Source organism: Phyllopteryx taeniolatus, chromosome 12, assembly GCF_024500385.1.
Source record: "Phyllopteryx taeniolatus isolate TA_2022b chromosome 12, UOR_Ptae_1.2, whole genome shotgun sequence".
NCBI classification, from domain to species: Eukaryota; Metazoa; Chordata; class Actinopteri; order Syngnathiformes; family Syngnathidae; genus Phyllopteryx; species Phyllopteryx taeniolatus.
The window spans coordinates 19,753,610-19,769,318 of NC_084513.1; the positions used below are offsets into that span (position 1 = coordinate 19,753,610).

At 41.3% G+C, this 15,709-nt stretch overlaps 1 protein-coding gene across 9 annotated transcripts in view; it reads left to right on the top strand.

Moving 5' to 3' along the window:
- Positions 1-517: 517 nt before the first annotated feature.
- Positions 518-15,709, top strand: part of bcl9 (BCL9 transcription coactivator) — a 43,983-nt gene continuing 28,791 nt past the window's right edge. For 7 of the 9 annotated variants that reach the window (XR_009791261.1, XR_009791263.1, XR_009791262.1 and 4 more), the window contains exons 1-2: positions 824-1,163; positions 7,627-7,829. The gene's annotated coding sequence lies outside the window, so the exon portion shown is untranslated. Of the gene's footprint in view, positions 636-823; positions 1,164-1,211; positions 1,746-7,626; positions 7,830-15,709 lie in introns of those variants that run through there. The other 2 variants (XR_009791265.1, XR_009791264.1) reach the window with 2 other exon arrangements.

Here is a 15,709-nt window from a genome sequence, read left to right on the forward strand (position 1 = left end):
GAATAATTTAAAATAACATCAAAACGTATATTTACACAAAACAATTTCAAAATAATTCTATAACACTAAATAAAGTGAAAAATGGAAATGTATTTTATTTTTTGTTTTAAAGCTGATGGCAGGGACGCCATCATCCATAGAGGGGGTGATGTCCGAATGCGTTTCCAGCACAAGAAGTTGCTGCCGAAAGTACCAAAACTCCAAGCTAACTACTAAACTATGAAGTAGTTGTTTATGCGAGTGGACGGGCGAATGTTTTAGTGTCGTTTATTTATTTATTTGTTTATTTTTTTTCGGGAAGGTGTACCCGAGTGTGCCTCTACTGTCCCCGAGTGTGCCTCTACTGTCCGACAAGCAGCCTCACTGGCACACAGACCTGACCTAGAATTGCTACTCAGAAATCGGAGCAAACCATTTGAGCGTCACGGAGAGGGGTGCTGCTGTTGGCGGTAGTGCTGGTAGCCCGACGTCAGAAAATCTTGACTGGGATGCAATGGAGTTGGACCACTGGAGGAAAAAAAAAAAACAACTCGGGCGAAAGGGGGGGTGGGGGGTAGGGAGACGTGTTTGTGTTTTATTATGGTGTCGTAAAATGGGATTTTGCCCTGTCGCGAAGGAGGAATTAAAAGTCCCAGGTGAGTGTCATGTTTTTGGTGGATGACGAATCCAGGTGGATAATTAAAAAAAAAATAATAATAAAAAAAAAAGTGTCGCCCGTGTAAGGCATAGCTCGCCTCCTGGCAACGGGGCACACGCGGGGGACATCTCACTCCGGTATCCGTCCGTCTCCCTCCCTCCCTCCCAACCCACCCACCCACCCGAAGGCTCTTCGGCTGCTGCTGGCTAGCAAAGCCCCGCGTCGCGTCCACAGCCGTGGCGGACAACCGAGGCGCTCCTTTTCCACGTTACAGAAGCCCCATTTTTTTTAACCCCCTCCGCTCCCCCCTTCCTCCTCCCCCTCCCATTCCCAGCAAGCAAGCAAGCGACAAAAGCGGATTATTCACGATGGTCTCGGCATGGCGCAAAAGCCGCGGAGAAATGCTGTTTTTTTAGCCGCCGCCGACACCGGAGGACCGCCCGAGTTTGTTGGTGAAAATGGAAAAAAAGGATTACAATGCCCGTCGCGCGTGTCGTGCATTCCACGGGAGCTCCGCGGACGTGGGGTATTGTTTTTTAAAAATTTGTATTTAATATGTTATCATTCAAAAAAAAAAAAAAAAAAAAAAAAGAAGCTCTTTAGTGTGATTTGTACACGGCGGCGGTGAGAGATTATAAAGGCCCTGCGCCTTCTCATTTTAATTGTTACATTGTTAACAGAGCTAGCATAACTTGAGCAACGCACGCCCGCCGACCGAAGGCCCTCACACGGGGGGCTTTTATTTTATGAAGCCACGGTGAGACCGTGAAGGCACCCCCCCCCGTGTTGCGTTTGTGGTCCGGCGAGACGTCGTTGTTCCCTTGCGTCCAGTGACCTCCCTCTTCGGAGGAAGACTTTGTTTGCGCTGGCCAAGAGGCTCCATGAATGCTCGAGTCCTCCCTTCCCCCCATCACCTCACCCCCACCACAGCAGTAGCTCTGTGGCGAAACAGGAACAACTTCTTTTTTTAGGGGAAAAAATGGGGGAAAAAAAAAAAAGTTCCTGGAGTTTTTCAAGCGCTACTGGCTCGACCATTTTTTTCTTTTTCTTTTTTTTTGGTATCTGCCAGGAGTTGTCCAAGTGGGGCGCTGAGATTTAATGGGGAGGGGTGAGTCTCGACTGATTCGTAGCCGATGTGTGCTTTAAGTTTATTTATAGTTTGGGGTTTGTATCCGCGTGTGTGTATATTTTAGGAGGCCGTTTGTGAGGAACTTTGTGCGGCTTTGTGCTGTATCACACACACACTTGAAACACGCTAACGTGTGTTGTAGCTTTGTTTCTACTTAAGAACAGAGCCACAGGTTCTTGTAGTGCTAGCATACGTTTTGTGGTGTCCACAGACGAGAGTAGCTTGAATTTATAAAGTGTAACCGGCATTTGGTATCCATCAACAATCTTTGTTTAAAGCTTATCTTGTTGTTTTTGTCACACAACTGTTGCGTTTTTTTGAAGTGATGCTGTCAGGTCGGGGCAGGTATGGGCTTAGTGTCACACACGGCTAAGCACGCTAAAGCTAGTGAGGACGCTATCCTCAAGTTGTCATAGTTTCAGCACATTTAAAATGTCCCCTTTTGTTATGAGTTGTCGAACAAACATATGCAGGTAGTGGAATTAAAAATGTATAATTTGCAGCCGTTTAGCTATGCCTTTAGGTTGCACCCTGTCAACCAGGAGCTTAATGCTAAAACTAGCTTTCAGTCGGACACTGTCCACAAGTTCTTCTGGCAGCGTTCGCCTTGTCGTCACCAAATGGTCACGTGGTGTTTCGGTTGGCAGAAAGCCTGTGGAAGTCAATAGCCTCACGCTTATTTCCGTTAATTAACGAACGGTACTGCCGTGTTGCGTTATGGGCCGTACATGCACATCGCCAACGAACGGTTCTTACAGCTTTTGCGGCATCCTAAAAGACACATGAAGCTCACTGAAAGCTTACGTAAAGCCACATGACGTGACACAACTGGAAGCATACTGACCGGCCATGTTTGCTTTCGGCACTTTTGTATGGTAATCGTAAGACACTTAACTTTGTAATCACTTATTTTGCAGTGTAATATTATGATATTAGATATGTTCGTATTTGATATTTGGCACAAGCAAAAGATACATTTCACATGAGGTAATAACTTCCATCTCACTCTTAAATACTTGATGCTTGATGTTACTTTTGGTGATATTTGACCTCTTAAGTAGGCCTACTAGCGTATACAAATTACAAATGGATATGAGCCTTTATAATATGCAAACAGACTTCACGTATGGCGATGCATTGCCGTCTGAACATTTTCCAATTAACACTTGTATGATTGACACTTCTATGCATCGAGAGACTTTTTTTATTAAATATTTTGTGTAGGCCAAAATTAAAAGTTATCGATTTAAATGTATGCCGTCAGTCAGGCTAAGCGGACAGATTTGGGACACATTTGTGCGTAACTTCATATTTAAGGCAAATTGTGGTTGAAGCCTTGCTGCATAACTTTGCTTGGCATCAGCTGACCCAAACTTGCATACTGTGATTTAAAAAGCCACACAAACAAGGTTTCTTAGCCAAAATTACATGGAGGTGAATGGCATGTCTACCAACCAATGTTAATGCGCCTTCGCCAGAATTACGTCACGATGACGTTTTGCGAATGCTCCCATAGTGTTAGCACACTTAAGCATATTCCCCTTGTCATCTGTTGCCCTATAAACATAGGCCTACAGAGACATTGGAATTCAAATGTATAAGCTGTAGCCATTACATTTTGTGCTATTATTGTATCTTAAAATGCCAAATCTCTGCACCATGTCACCCAAAACTAAACATGTCTTGTTTTAGCACACTTATAAATATCCCCTTGTCATTCCCCTCCCTAATAAACGTACACAGAGATTGGAATTCAAATTTATCATGTGAAGCCATGACATTTTGAGCTATTCTCACAGGTAAAATAACAACTCTGGACCAAGACCTAAGGCTAGCTTTCAAGTCGACTCAATCCACAAGTCTTATAGTTTTAGCGCACTTAAACATGCTCTTCTTGTCGTTTGTTCACTTATGTAATTTCACAGGTAGTGGACTTCAAATTAATAAGTTGGACGTAAAATGGCAAGTCTGTGGACCATGTCACCCAAAGCTAAACCTGCTAAAGCTTTTGTTTTGATACCATCCACAAGTCCTTATGGTTTTAGCACACTTAAAAATGTCCCCTTGTCGTGTTGCGTCATAAACATAGAGGCAGTGAAATTCAAATTTACAGTGTGACATATTTAAGCTGTTGTCATTGGTTAGAATAACAAATATGCACCGTGTCAAGCACAGCTAAAAAGATGGTAAAGCTTTAAATTTGAGACTATGCACACATTCTTAGAAATTTTAGCACACTTAAACATAAGTCCCTCTTGTCATATGTTGCCTTGTAAACAATAAAAAGGTAGCGGAATTCAAATGTGTAAGGTGTTGATGGGATATTTTGAGCTATTATTATAGGTCAGGGGTCCTCAATTAAAATTCAGAGGGGTCCTGTTGCAAGGGATTTCTCAGGGCAAAGATACGAACTTCAAAATGTTTCGATTTGCATAACCAGTCCGTCAAACAAAATAAAAATGACACACATCCTTTTCACATTTGTGGTTTTGCAAATGGGATGTTTTGCTTTCCATGAAAATACTAATATCTGTCTGTACCATAAATGAAACTACTTAACGCAACAATGCATGAACAGGAATAAATGCATTCGCCAAAACACAGAAATACATTGTGCTTTTTAAACACACATCCAAACACTTTATTAGCAGTTCACACAAATAACTTAAATAGCGAGTAAACTGGCATAAACACGTCAGACCTAAATTTCAATACAAATTGTATTTTGATGCCTGCAACTCAAAAAAGAAAGGCTCGCCAACATTCAGTTAAGCAGCATAGGCATCTCAGGCTTAAATTTCAAGTAACACTGAACATGCAAATAAAAGTAAAGTAAATCAGAACAGGTTAAATGCACATTTCAAGTAAAAAAAAAAAAAAAAGTTTATATTTGAGTAACATCTCAGAAGCTGCATTGAGACATTCCGTGTTCGCTTATGTTACCCCAAAATAATGCCACCCGGGGCTAAACATAATTTGCTCTTTGTTGCGCTGTAAACTGGTGAGTGATCAGTTGTGTAGTTCTGCCTTACTGGGATCTCAGTCTTGCGTGATTTGGCCGCCAAGTTCAGTGGATATGTTTGGTTAAGGATCCGTGTTTCGTTTTGGAAGTGCCGCCTCATGTATCCAACTTCCTGCTTTTTATTAAAGCCACGGTCGCGCAACATACGGATTTGCGCTGGCTTTCGAATGAATGGAAAAAAGACTGGTCCTGCCATTGATTTACAAACCAAGTCAAGTTTCTGAACTTTTTAACCAGTCTTACCGTTGTCATTAATCTCACAAATCTGGTAAATAAACAGTTTGATAGTCACATGATTACAAGTGCTACTGTAGTGCTGAATATAGCTGTACGTAGTACAGTCTGTGACAGTGGCCTATACGGTATATAAGAAAAAAAACTGTCACCGTCACGATGTACCTACTTTATTTAACAACAAATGGTCGTGGGTCCACATGATGCCTTGACTTGGTCCAGAAAGCTGTTCTAGGTTAAAATGGCAAATCTGTACGCTGTGTCACCCAAAGCTAAACATGCCAAAGATAGCTTTCAGTAAGACATTATACACAGGTGCATAATAGTTTTACCACACTTAAACATCCCCCCTTGACATCTGTTACCTTATAAGCTTTCTTATTTAGTGGAAATCAAATTTATAAGATCGAGATGTGACATTTTGATCTTAGTATTGTATGTTAAAATAGCAAATACAAACCTTGTCACCAAAGCTAAAGATGCGAAAGCTTTTCATTGAACACAGGCTTTTATACTTTTATCACAAATCAGTGATATTATCAGTGATTATAATTTTAAAACAAATAAGATTCTTGCCACAGGTTCTTATAAAGGTTTAGCATACTTAAAAGTGCTCCCATTGTCATTTGTTGCCTTTTCAAGCATACAGACTTCATGGAATACAAATTTATAAAGTGTAGTAGACTCATATTTTTGAGTTATTATAATTTTTTTTATTAAGAGCAGCTTCTTTGGAGTGGTTAAAATGGGAAATCTCTGTCACCCAGAGCTAAACGCTGAAGTTGGCTTTCACTCTGATATACACACGTTCTAAGAAGCGCATTAGCATGTCCCCTTTGTTATTTTTCTGCATCATAAGCATCCCGATGTAATGTAATTTAAACATATAAAGGTGTAGACATGACTTATTGTCACTTAGCATATTTTGGGCTTTTGGAGAGGAAAAATTGCAAATATAGATTCTGTTTCACCCACAGCTTAGCATGCTAAAGGTAGCTTTCACTATAATACTGACAATAGCACTTTTTTTGGGGTGGTTTATGTCTCCCCCGTTGGTTTGATCCCTTACAAAGCATACACAGGTTATGGAATTTATTTGTGTGATCTTGAGCTGTTCGTGTTAGCATCTTTTTTTTGTAGCGGTTAACTTTATAGATGGCGGCACGGTGGACGACTGGTTAGAGCATCAGCCTCACAGTTCTGAGGTGCGGGGTTCAATCCCCGTCCCCGCCTGTGTGGAGTTTGCATGTTCTCCCCGTGCCTGCGTGGGTTTTCTCCGGGCACTCCGGTTTCCTCCCACATCCCAAAAACATGCATTCATTGGAGACTCTAAATTGCCCGTAGGCATGACTCTGAGTGCGAATGGTTGTTTGTTTCTATGTGCCCTGCGATTGGCTGGCAACCAGTTCAGGGTGTACCCCGCCTCCTGCCCGATGACAGCTGGGATAGGCTCCAGCACGCCCGCGACCCTAGTGAGGAGAAGCGGCTCAGAAAATGGATGGATGGATAACTTTATAGATGGGAGATACGTTCAGTAGCTCAGCGCCAACCACAACTAAATCTGCTAAGGAGTGTGTAAATGCACGTTCCTATGCACTTTTGCCATTTTGTTGCCTTCCAAAGCCAACAGGTACTGGAATTTAGATTTCTAGGGTGTGTGTGTCTGTGTGTGAGAGACCTTTTCTTCTTTTATAATTATTATTATTAAAAGCGTCAGTGGTGCTTTTGTAGCTCTGCTATCAGGTTACGTCCTAAAGTCGCACATGCGCTCATTTTTCAGTTAAAAAAACCCCCCCAAAACAAATTGAAAAATGATGAATGAACCGCTCCACCTTTTGATAACAAACGATTGTGTGGAAAGCAGCTAGACAGTCAGGCAAGGCAGCAATTCAGCAACTAATGCTAGTGGCCTCTTTGTATATTATTCCCTCCACATCCCCCCGTTGAGAGACCGTTTCTTTTGGCTCTTTTTTGTGCCTTCGAAGAAAACATTTTATGGGCAATGTGTATGCCCTGTCCAGGCTTGGTTTCCATGCACGGAAGGCACACTTTCTTATTTGAGAACGGAGGGCCCCCTCAATTGCTAAGCAATTTCTTGCATCATTTATTTACGTGATGCACACAGGTTCTTATTTATCTCTTTTTCCAATTCGGCGCTGTCGTCTTTTCATTATAGCGAGCTGTCCAATGCTTGGTGGCGATAGACTGGTATCTGTTCCGTGAGGCTAGTTTTGGTTGACTTTCAAAACCAAAGGAACACTTCTTACTCATCCGCATGACACCTGGCGATCATCTCTGAGGAGCTTCATACCAAAACACAAATTCTCATCTTTGAAGGTGCTCGACCTTCGACGTTGCACTCTATACATGCTGGAGCACATGTAACCTGTCACAGGCTTTTATGTGGTCCCTCTTCGCTTGAAGTCTAAATAAGTGTTTGGTTGGAAAAGGAGTGTAAATAGTCAGTGACCTAAAACTTTGCACCACTTGTATGTTTGCTCCATGTTGTCATGTCAACACCAGCGACTGAGTGCTTTTCCTTGCCGCTGCGCTTGTTTGCTTGTCACCCGATGAAGCAAAGTTCTCTCTCCCTGTGTGTTGCAGGTGTGAATGACTTGTGGCTGTAGGGTGTCGTGAGTGGGCCAGCTTCCTGCAAGTCCACACGCTCGCGCGCACACACCCGCCCTCCAAAGGGGGAGGGGGCTCACTGCGAGGGCTCCGGTGGAGAGCACACATCAGTGCCCAGGGGACCTGAGGCTTGGTGCTCCATATGAGGCCCTGCTCAAAGGGCAGGGGGGGCTTCTGAGGTAAGTCAAATGCAACTATGCTGCTATTTTTTCACCCCCACTAAACACACCTTATCATACAAATTTTTTTTCCACCATTTGGGAGAAACTACAATTACATTTTACGGTGGTCAGACATTATTATCATCTTTTTTTTTATTTTTTATTATTATTACCTTAAAGGTGGACCATTGACTGTTTCGGAACTAAAAGAAAAACTGTCCCGTGGGAAGTAATGGAAATTGAACTCATCACTTCTAAGTTTTCCGTCAACATAATAAATCCTTTTAGTAGCTGTACCGGCAATGCTTTGAGTAACATTCTTCACTGTCACAACAAGAAGTACGCCACTGTATAGTGAAATTGTGTAATCATCACCCTTAACTTTGATGACATGCATGGTGGCGACGATTACTGCTTGTGCTTAGGAGTTGAGTCTCTTCACATAAACACAGCTGTTATCTGTTGTTTTCTTTTTTTTTTTTTTTGTTATAGCCAACTTAGCCATTTTTTTTACTGAATAGCCAGGACAGAGACCTGTGAACCACTTTCCCAATTTACAATACATTTCTGTTATAAAATTTTTTCTGTATTTTACCACTCACAAAGAGACAAAAGTAAAAGTGAAAGACACATAATAATTGTGCATTGTATTTGTAGGCATCTTTCAGGACGCTCAAGATCACCTTAGAACACCAATAAAAAATTTAACGATAATTACGATTGCCATAAAAGAAAGCTCATAAAATGTGTAAAAGTCAGATGGTGTCTGCAAATCAAGGAGTTTTTAAGACAGGAGTTAAAATTGTGGAGGGAGTCGATATCCTGGAGTGACTGTGGAAGTGAATTCCATGGATGAGGGGGTAGGTTATCAAGAGCTCCAGACCCAAAATGGGATAAACAGGCTAGCGGTACCGCGAGAAGCATGGAGGAAGAAGAGCATAAAAGACATGATGGAAAGTAGGGATGGATGGGTCAGAGAGGTTAAGGGGGTATTAGGAGAAAGGACGTTGGAGCCAGTGCAGGTTTTTGAGTATGGGGGTGATGTTTTAAAAAGGAGTGAGTTCTGGTCAAGATGATGACAACATGTGGAGTTTAGATGCTGACTGAGCTGAAGTCTCCCGAGATTTGCTGACACCGTGTCCGATGTCATGAGTGATGAGGTCTGCATTCCTTTGCTTTGTTAAAGGTATATTTTTCCAGAATCGTTAGGCAGTTTTCTGAATCGGAGCACCTTTTGAGCCATCCCGCTTTGGGAAGTTCCACTGTATTTGGACCATAACATAAAAGTGCGGGAGAACAGCCTTGTTCCGTCCCTCTTGTCCTGTGTTAATTCTAGTTCTCGATGATGTTTTTAATATTTTCCTGGAATGTTTAACATGCATCTCCTTATGCCGTTTTTTTTTGCATTGAAAACCTGCTTGGTTGTCATTATCTGAATCATACTTGGAGACAAAGTGGGGCCATTGTTTGATAGCCTAACACTCCCGTGATGCAACTGTGACGACTGGTGCATGTTCTCTCCCTTCTGACATTTATCTGTTCAGACATCGATAGCTTTGTCGCGATGAGAGGAAAGCCCTTGAGTTGTGGCATTACTAATTATTCCAGAGGAAAGAGGACTTCATAGCTTGCGCCATTTGGCTCAATCTGCACATTGTTTGGTGGTCTTCTCCGTTTTGGACACAATTGGGGGACAGAACACGGTCACGCTGCTCTTCCTCAAATCTCTGTCTGTGCAGTTTATTTATCTGCTATCTAATCCTGACGCATGTTAACTGAAAACCGTGGGGAGGTGAAGGACGCCTGGGAAATGGATATTGATGGAAGGCAGCAGAGGATTTATTTTTTTCTTCTGTTCATTGGGCTCTCATGTTTCTTTTTGCATTTGTTTGCTCTGTGGGATTTCTAATTAAAACTCCAAAGATTTGTGGAATGTTAGAGGCGGTTTGTCCACTTCCCTATGGAGTACTTTGTTGGCGGGGGGGGGGGCAGGTGTCTGCTTGTCCACCATATTGATATTCACTTACTAGACTCATTTTTTGTTTCCTTTGATCCCTGTTAATAACGTCAAAATCCAAGCCACCAAGTTGTACACTTTAGTTGGTTATGGTTTAGATCGATCAATCCTGATCAGGCTTCTGTTTCCCTTACAGTGTATGTAGGCTGGCGTAACTGTGACCGTTGACTTTGTGCAAGAAGGAAGGTACAGCCTGGACTGGTCACCAATCAATCGAAGGGGACTGATAGAACCATTTACATGCACAACCATGATCAATTTAGTAGTCTTCAGTTAACCGAGAGTAACTGGAGAAACCCAACACAAGAATTGGAAGAACATGCAAAACACACACAAATACGCACACACACACAACCTGTATCTCCTGACTGTGAGGCAGACGTACTAATTACCAATTCACCAATTAAAACATATATACGTGACATGGTGCTGACGGTACTACTATACAAGAAATACTGCTTTAAAACCTTTCGACCAAATACAAAGATTTTTATTTATTTATTTTATTTAAAAAAAAAAAAAAAAAGAAGGCAGTTTTCATTTTCTTCCCATTCATTCATCGTGACATGACAGTAGTCGGACAATTCTATGCCGACCAATAAACAGACGACATTGTGTCTAACACCACTCTCCACAGGTGGACCAAAGTGTACCACTGAAACCGACACACCAACGAAGGGAACTGAAAAGTCGGACGGTCTGTTCTGCTTTTTGGGACCCTCTCTAATTAAAACATGCTATTAGGGATTCACTGATATCCAACCGTTCGTCTGAACTCGTACTTTGACTCGATGAAATGCTCCGATACTCGCATAACATTGCATTCGTATTCATGCTTTTATATGCACCAGACTCTGCTCTTCATCTCTTATCCATGTACTACTTTTATAAAGCGCCAACTCGTTTTTAGACTGTGACACCACATAACTGAAATGCCTTGTGTTACAGGCTACGCTTAAGTTACGTGTGGCAAGACTGTTAGATAAAACACGCAGTTAGATGTTATGTAAGTTATGACAATTTGTTCCTCTACAAAGTGTTATCTGAGTGAAACTCAAGCCATGTTCAAGAAGTCTTTTGTGTGAAAAAAATGTATTAAAATAAAACCGGTTTTATTAAAACTGTAAGACGTAATTGCATTATCTAGTATTGGTATTGGTGAGTACACGTGTCCAGGCAGTACTTGTATTCTGTCTGAAAAAAGTGGTATCAGTGCATCCCTACAACCTGTAATGCCTCCTGAACTAAATTATACTGCTTGGTGGAAACGAGGCTCGAGTTATTATCAGAACTAAAACTACAATGGAACGCAAAATGCAGACTTCCGCCAATGTTAAATAATCCTAATTTGGATTGGTACCAAATTGTACAGGTCCACAGGGTGCACTTAGTGTGTGCCACCACTACATAATACAGCCCTGCATTACTGCAGGTTTTCCGACTTTGTAGATTGTTTTCAAATTGTTGTTTTTTTTCTATTACGCAAGTTGGCCTTGTCATTAATAACTGGGGGAGGAACGATTGCATTGATTATACAAAACGTCTAGGTTTTGTATCCGTACCTCTTTGAGGCAATTGTGTTGTGAAACCAACAGAACTCAACAGAACATCTGCATAGGGCTAAGATTTGTCATTGCCAATCAAGCCGTCTCGATCGTGTTATTAATGAAAATGTTGTTTACAAAGATGGAAAAATGCTAGATTTGCAGCTTTGCGGGAACACATAACATTATGAGTTATTCCTTGGACTATTCCCACTTTTGGGGGGGGGAAAAAGGTTTTGACGTAGTTGTGCTGACTAACAAACAAACTGGAGAAAATAAAACCTCCTTGGCAGAAGTAATAATCCCCAAAACTGTTAATATATGCAATGTTTTCCATGGCTCTCCATTTGCCGGCTCACCAAACTTTGCTGTCTGACCACATTCAGTTATTCAGTGGCCGTGGTCTGACAGATTAAACCTAAATGGTAACGATGCAGCAGTTAATAACAATTTCTTTTTAATGCCCTACTTATAACTTTAGCATGTAAACTGGCACACCAAAAATGGCCGCCTATTCTGTCAAATTAACACGTTGTGCGTCAGAGGCGCAGGCAGTGCAAATTGGCAACCACACACACACTCACGCTCACACGCAAACGTTCATACATGCATTCGCCGACAGTGGTGTCTTGCTTGCTTGTATGAAAGGCATCGAACTGAGTTTAGTCATTGAATGAAAGATTGCATTTGATCCAGTTCTTTGCTGACCATGATGGAAATACCACCATTTTCAAAACACAGCAAATATAAATCATAGCATTAATGGAAAACAGCCACACGAGATGTCACTCCAAACAAATGTTTTAGGGCTCTAAGGACCAGCGTGGAGTTGTTTTTATACAGCCGAGCGTGCCACTGCGAACGGTTACATCAATAAGTAAAAACGTTTTCTAATGGCAGCATTTGTAGTATTTTTGTGCAGGTCCCATCAGCCTTTTTTACACCAGGAAGTCCAGCTCAGTGCAGTGCGCATTGGTTTTGTGGTTCCATTGTCATCTGCCGGTGGTAATTGGAAAAATATTTCTCCTCCATTACGGGCTACATATGTTATGTTGCCCACTTAACAATTCATTTATTCATTTTATCTCAGTATTCTCTGTCAACACTGCCTTTCTAAATGACCAATGAAAACTATTTTATGATGTCATGTGTTTAACAATTGGCTCGTTCTTTTTAAGTATGTCTGTTCATTTTATTTTTACTACGAGCAGAGAAATTCTTCTCACAAACTGACAACCTCGGATGAAGACCAAAATGTTTTGGGTATTATTTTGCTCAACTGTATCTCATCATTTCTATATTGTGATATACTGTAATTTTCGTGAACAAAATGTTGCATTTAATATTGGAAGTTACTCTCAGACTGCACTCTGGACAAACTCCGGTATATGCGCAAACTACTCGAGCATTCGGCAAAACAGTTCTAAGTACTTCCTCCTGGTTCGGGTCAATGGCGAAGGGGACTATGAAAAAGCAGTCGTACAAACTTTAAATGTGTACAATGTATTTTTGTCAAGCAATATTCCACCACAGAGCCACCAAAGACTTTTAATGTTTAGGCTTTGTTCGTATTTGCATACAGTATATCCTATAAATAAATGTTTAACGTTTGTCCGAAGACACGAGCCATAAAGAACACAACATTTTAGCAATTCAAAAAATTGCATAATAAAAATAATAAAAAAATTGCATAGCACACACAGGAAGTCAGTTAACTTGTTTTCTGGGTCTGGTCACATGACATTCCGCATATAGTGGATTGGAGGGCAACCGTGAATTGGAGTCTCCATTGTCAAAATATTTGTATGTAACTGAGCCGTACTATACCACATTTTGGCACTTTCTCCTTGATATACCAATCATACGGATCTAGCCAGACACAGTGCCATCCGTTGATTCTTGGTCAAAAGAGATTTTGTGTAAGAGTAATGGAATGGGATGAACACATGTTTTTTTTTTTTTTCCTCAAACAAAGCGTGTCATCTTGTCGGAAAGAACCACACGTTACGAAGGAAGAACACTGAATGCTGAATGTCCTCTATTGTTTGCTTTCTGTTTACTGTGCGGTGCTCCTCTTCTTTGCCAAATTTGCTGTCATGATGCTACGATGTCACACCATTTATGAGCCGCCGCAGCCATCTCACTAGTTTATGGTTTACCAAACAAACCCGTACCCTAGCGGGCCAAACTGAATGAGCTGTATCGCTTAGTGGAAACATGGCTGTACTCATGAGCGTGCGTCAGCGGAGGGGTGGTCTCCGGATCCACAGGGAAGTGAGCGGATCAGTCGGAATGCACATCAATCCATCATGCTGCTTTCGTGTTTCTCTGCTGGGATTGACGGCTGTGTGACGGGCGGACTTGTCCACCTGCCCCTGACAGGAGGGGTGCGCTCATGCTGAGCTGTTGTCATGTGGAAGCCCGCGTTGCTTTTGGGATCTTTGCAATAACTGCCTGCCTGTTTTCTGTGGGACTTGGTGGGCGTAATAATCAATTTACTTAATAAGCGTTCTGTTGCTTGTTTGGAATTGTATTGTTGATTAAACACGTCTTGAATCCACTGAGACAAAAGATTTGCAACATGCAACAAATCAATGAATTGATTGTTGATTTTCTAGTTTGTTGATCAAGGAAATTTGTAGAAATGTCCATCTCTAGTTTGTAGATGGGTTTCTGGGCTACCTCCAGTTGATTTAGATTTTGAAACATTTTTCCGTCAAAACAATTAAAATAGCATTAATCTGATCCATGGTCGAACTATTGCCATAATATCTTTATTATCTATATTCCATGATGTGAAGCACAACCATATTGAATCTGTGTTTTTGTCCAACTTTAGAGGCATATTTTCCTCAAAAGTATTGGTTGAACTCTGAAGGGGTCCTGACAGTTAATTTGAATTTATGTTATTGTCACTGCCTAGTACACTTATCCTCTTCCCACCATCACTCACTTGGCAACTCAGAATTACCATCTTAATGACATGACGTAAACCATGCGCGACTGTCAATCGATACGGGCATGTGCATGCACACAGGAAGCACACTACAACCCCCACTTTTAATTCAATTTGTGGTTTTAAAACTCACCACTTCACTGAATTAATCAAGCTGCCGTCGGATAAAATTATATTGATCCTTAAGTGCCGATTTGACGTGTGTTCCTAAAGTACTGCATTCATTTTTCATTTGACGACATGAGTCAACTACAATGCCTTCTGGTGTCCATCTTGATTGCGGGTATGGCGTATACTGTAAAAGGATGAATGGCGGTCAATAAAAATTGGACTCGAATCAAACCAGTTCTTTGTGTTGCAGTTTCATTCTTTTGCTACTGAAAGATGATATCCAAAAGGGCGCCGTGCTTTGAATTTGGATTGTTCACGTCTAAAACAAGCAGGTTTCATCCTGTTTGCTTTTGACTGATTTTGCAGAAATTGTAACTCTTATACAAAAGAGGTTTATTTACAGTGCATTTACCTTTTGGTATAAAAGCATACATTTAATGTCAAGAATTTTATGACAAATTTAGAACATTTCTTCAAGTAAAACAATAAAATTATCATTATCACATGTTCTGACATGAGTGAGTGGATGATATTTATTTTTATTGTCATTCAATGCACCTAATGGTAAATTGCCAACCAGCCTAATTAACATTTATGTCCTACGATTGAGTGACAGATGCGGAGTTTTCGTATGCGTTTGAATCGATACAAACCCTCTTTGCTGTACTTTTTTGCGAGCACATTTAGCATGCAGCTAATGGAAGAGCAGACATGCGATGTTGTCGAGGAGTCAGTCAGGAGAGAAAAGAGCACAAGTTGGCAAACTCTGTTGCAACCGTCAAAGCCATAAAGCGGCGCTGCAGTTTTCAGATGTTATTAGGACAAATAAGTACTGACTCGTGGGTGCCGTGGTATGTGTGTAAGCACACGTATATTTATCTGTGTCTGTATATTTAATTGGGCAGGTCTTGCCAGTGTGTTTAAAATTCCTCCGGAATGACACACTTGTGCAAACTGGGGTAATTCAGGGACACAGTCTGGCTCTCCAGAGTGGTGTGCTTTATGATTGTGAGGAGGTTCCACATGGACTGCATTACTACATTAAGTTGGGTTCCTTGTTCTCGTGGCAGTTGCTGGATAAATAATACAAACCAGAGAGGACATAATGGCGAGTGCCAGTAAGCTGCACAGTGCTACCGTAGTGTTGGCTACCAAACTATTACCTTCCAAGGGTCAAACTGTTGCCATCATAAAAGATATATTATCCGTAGACACGTTTGAAGTCATATTTTAACATCTGTACAACTACTGTAGTATATAAACTTCAAAA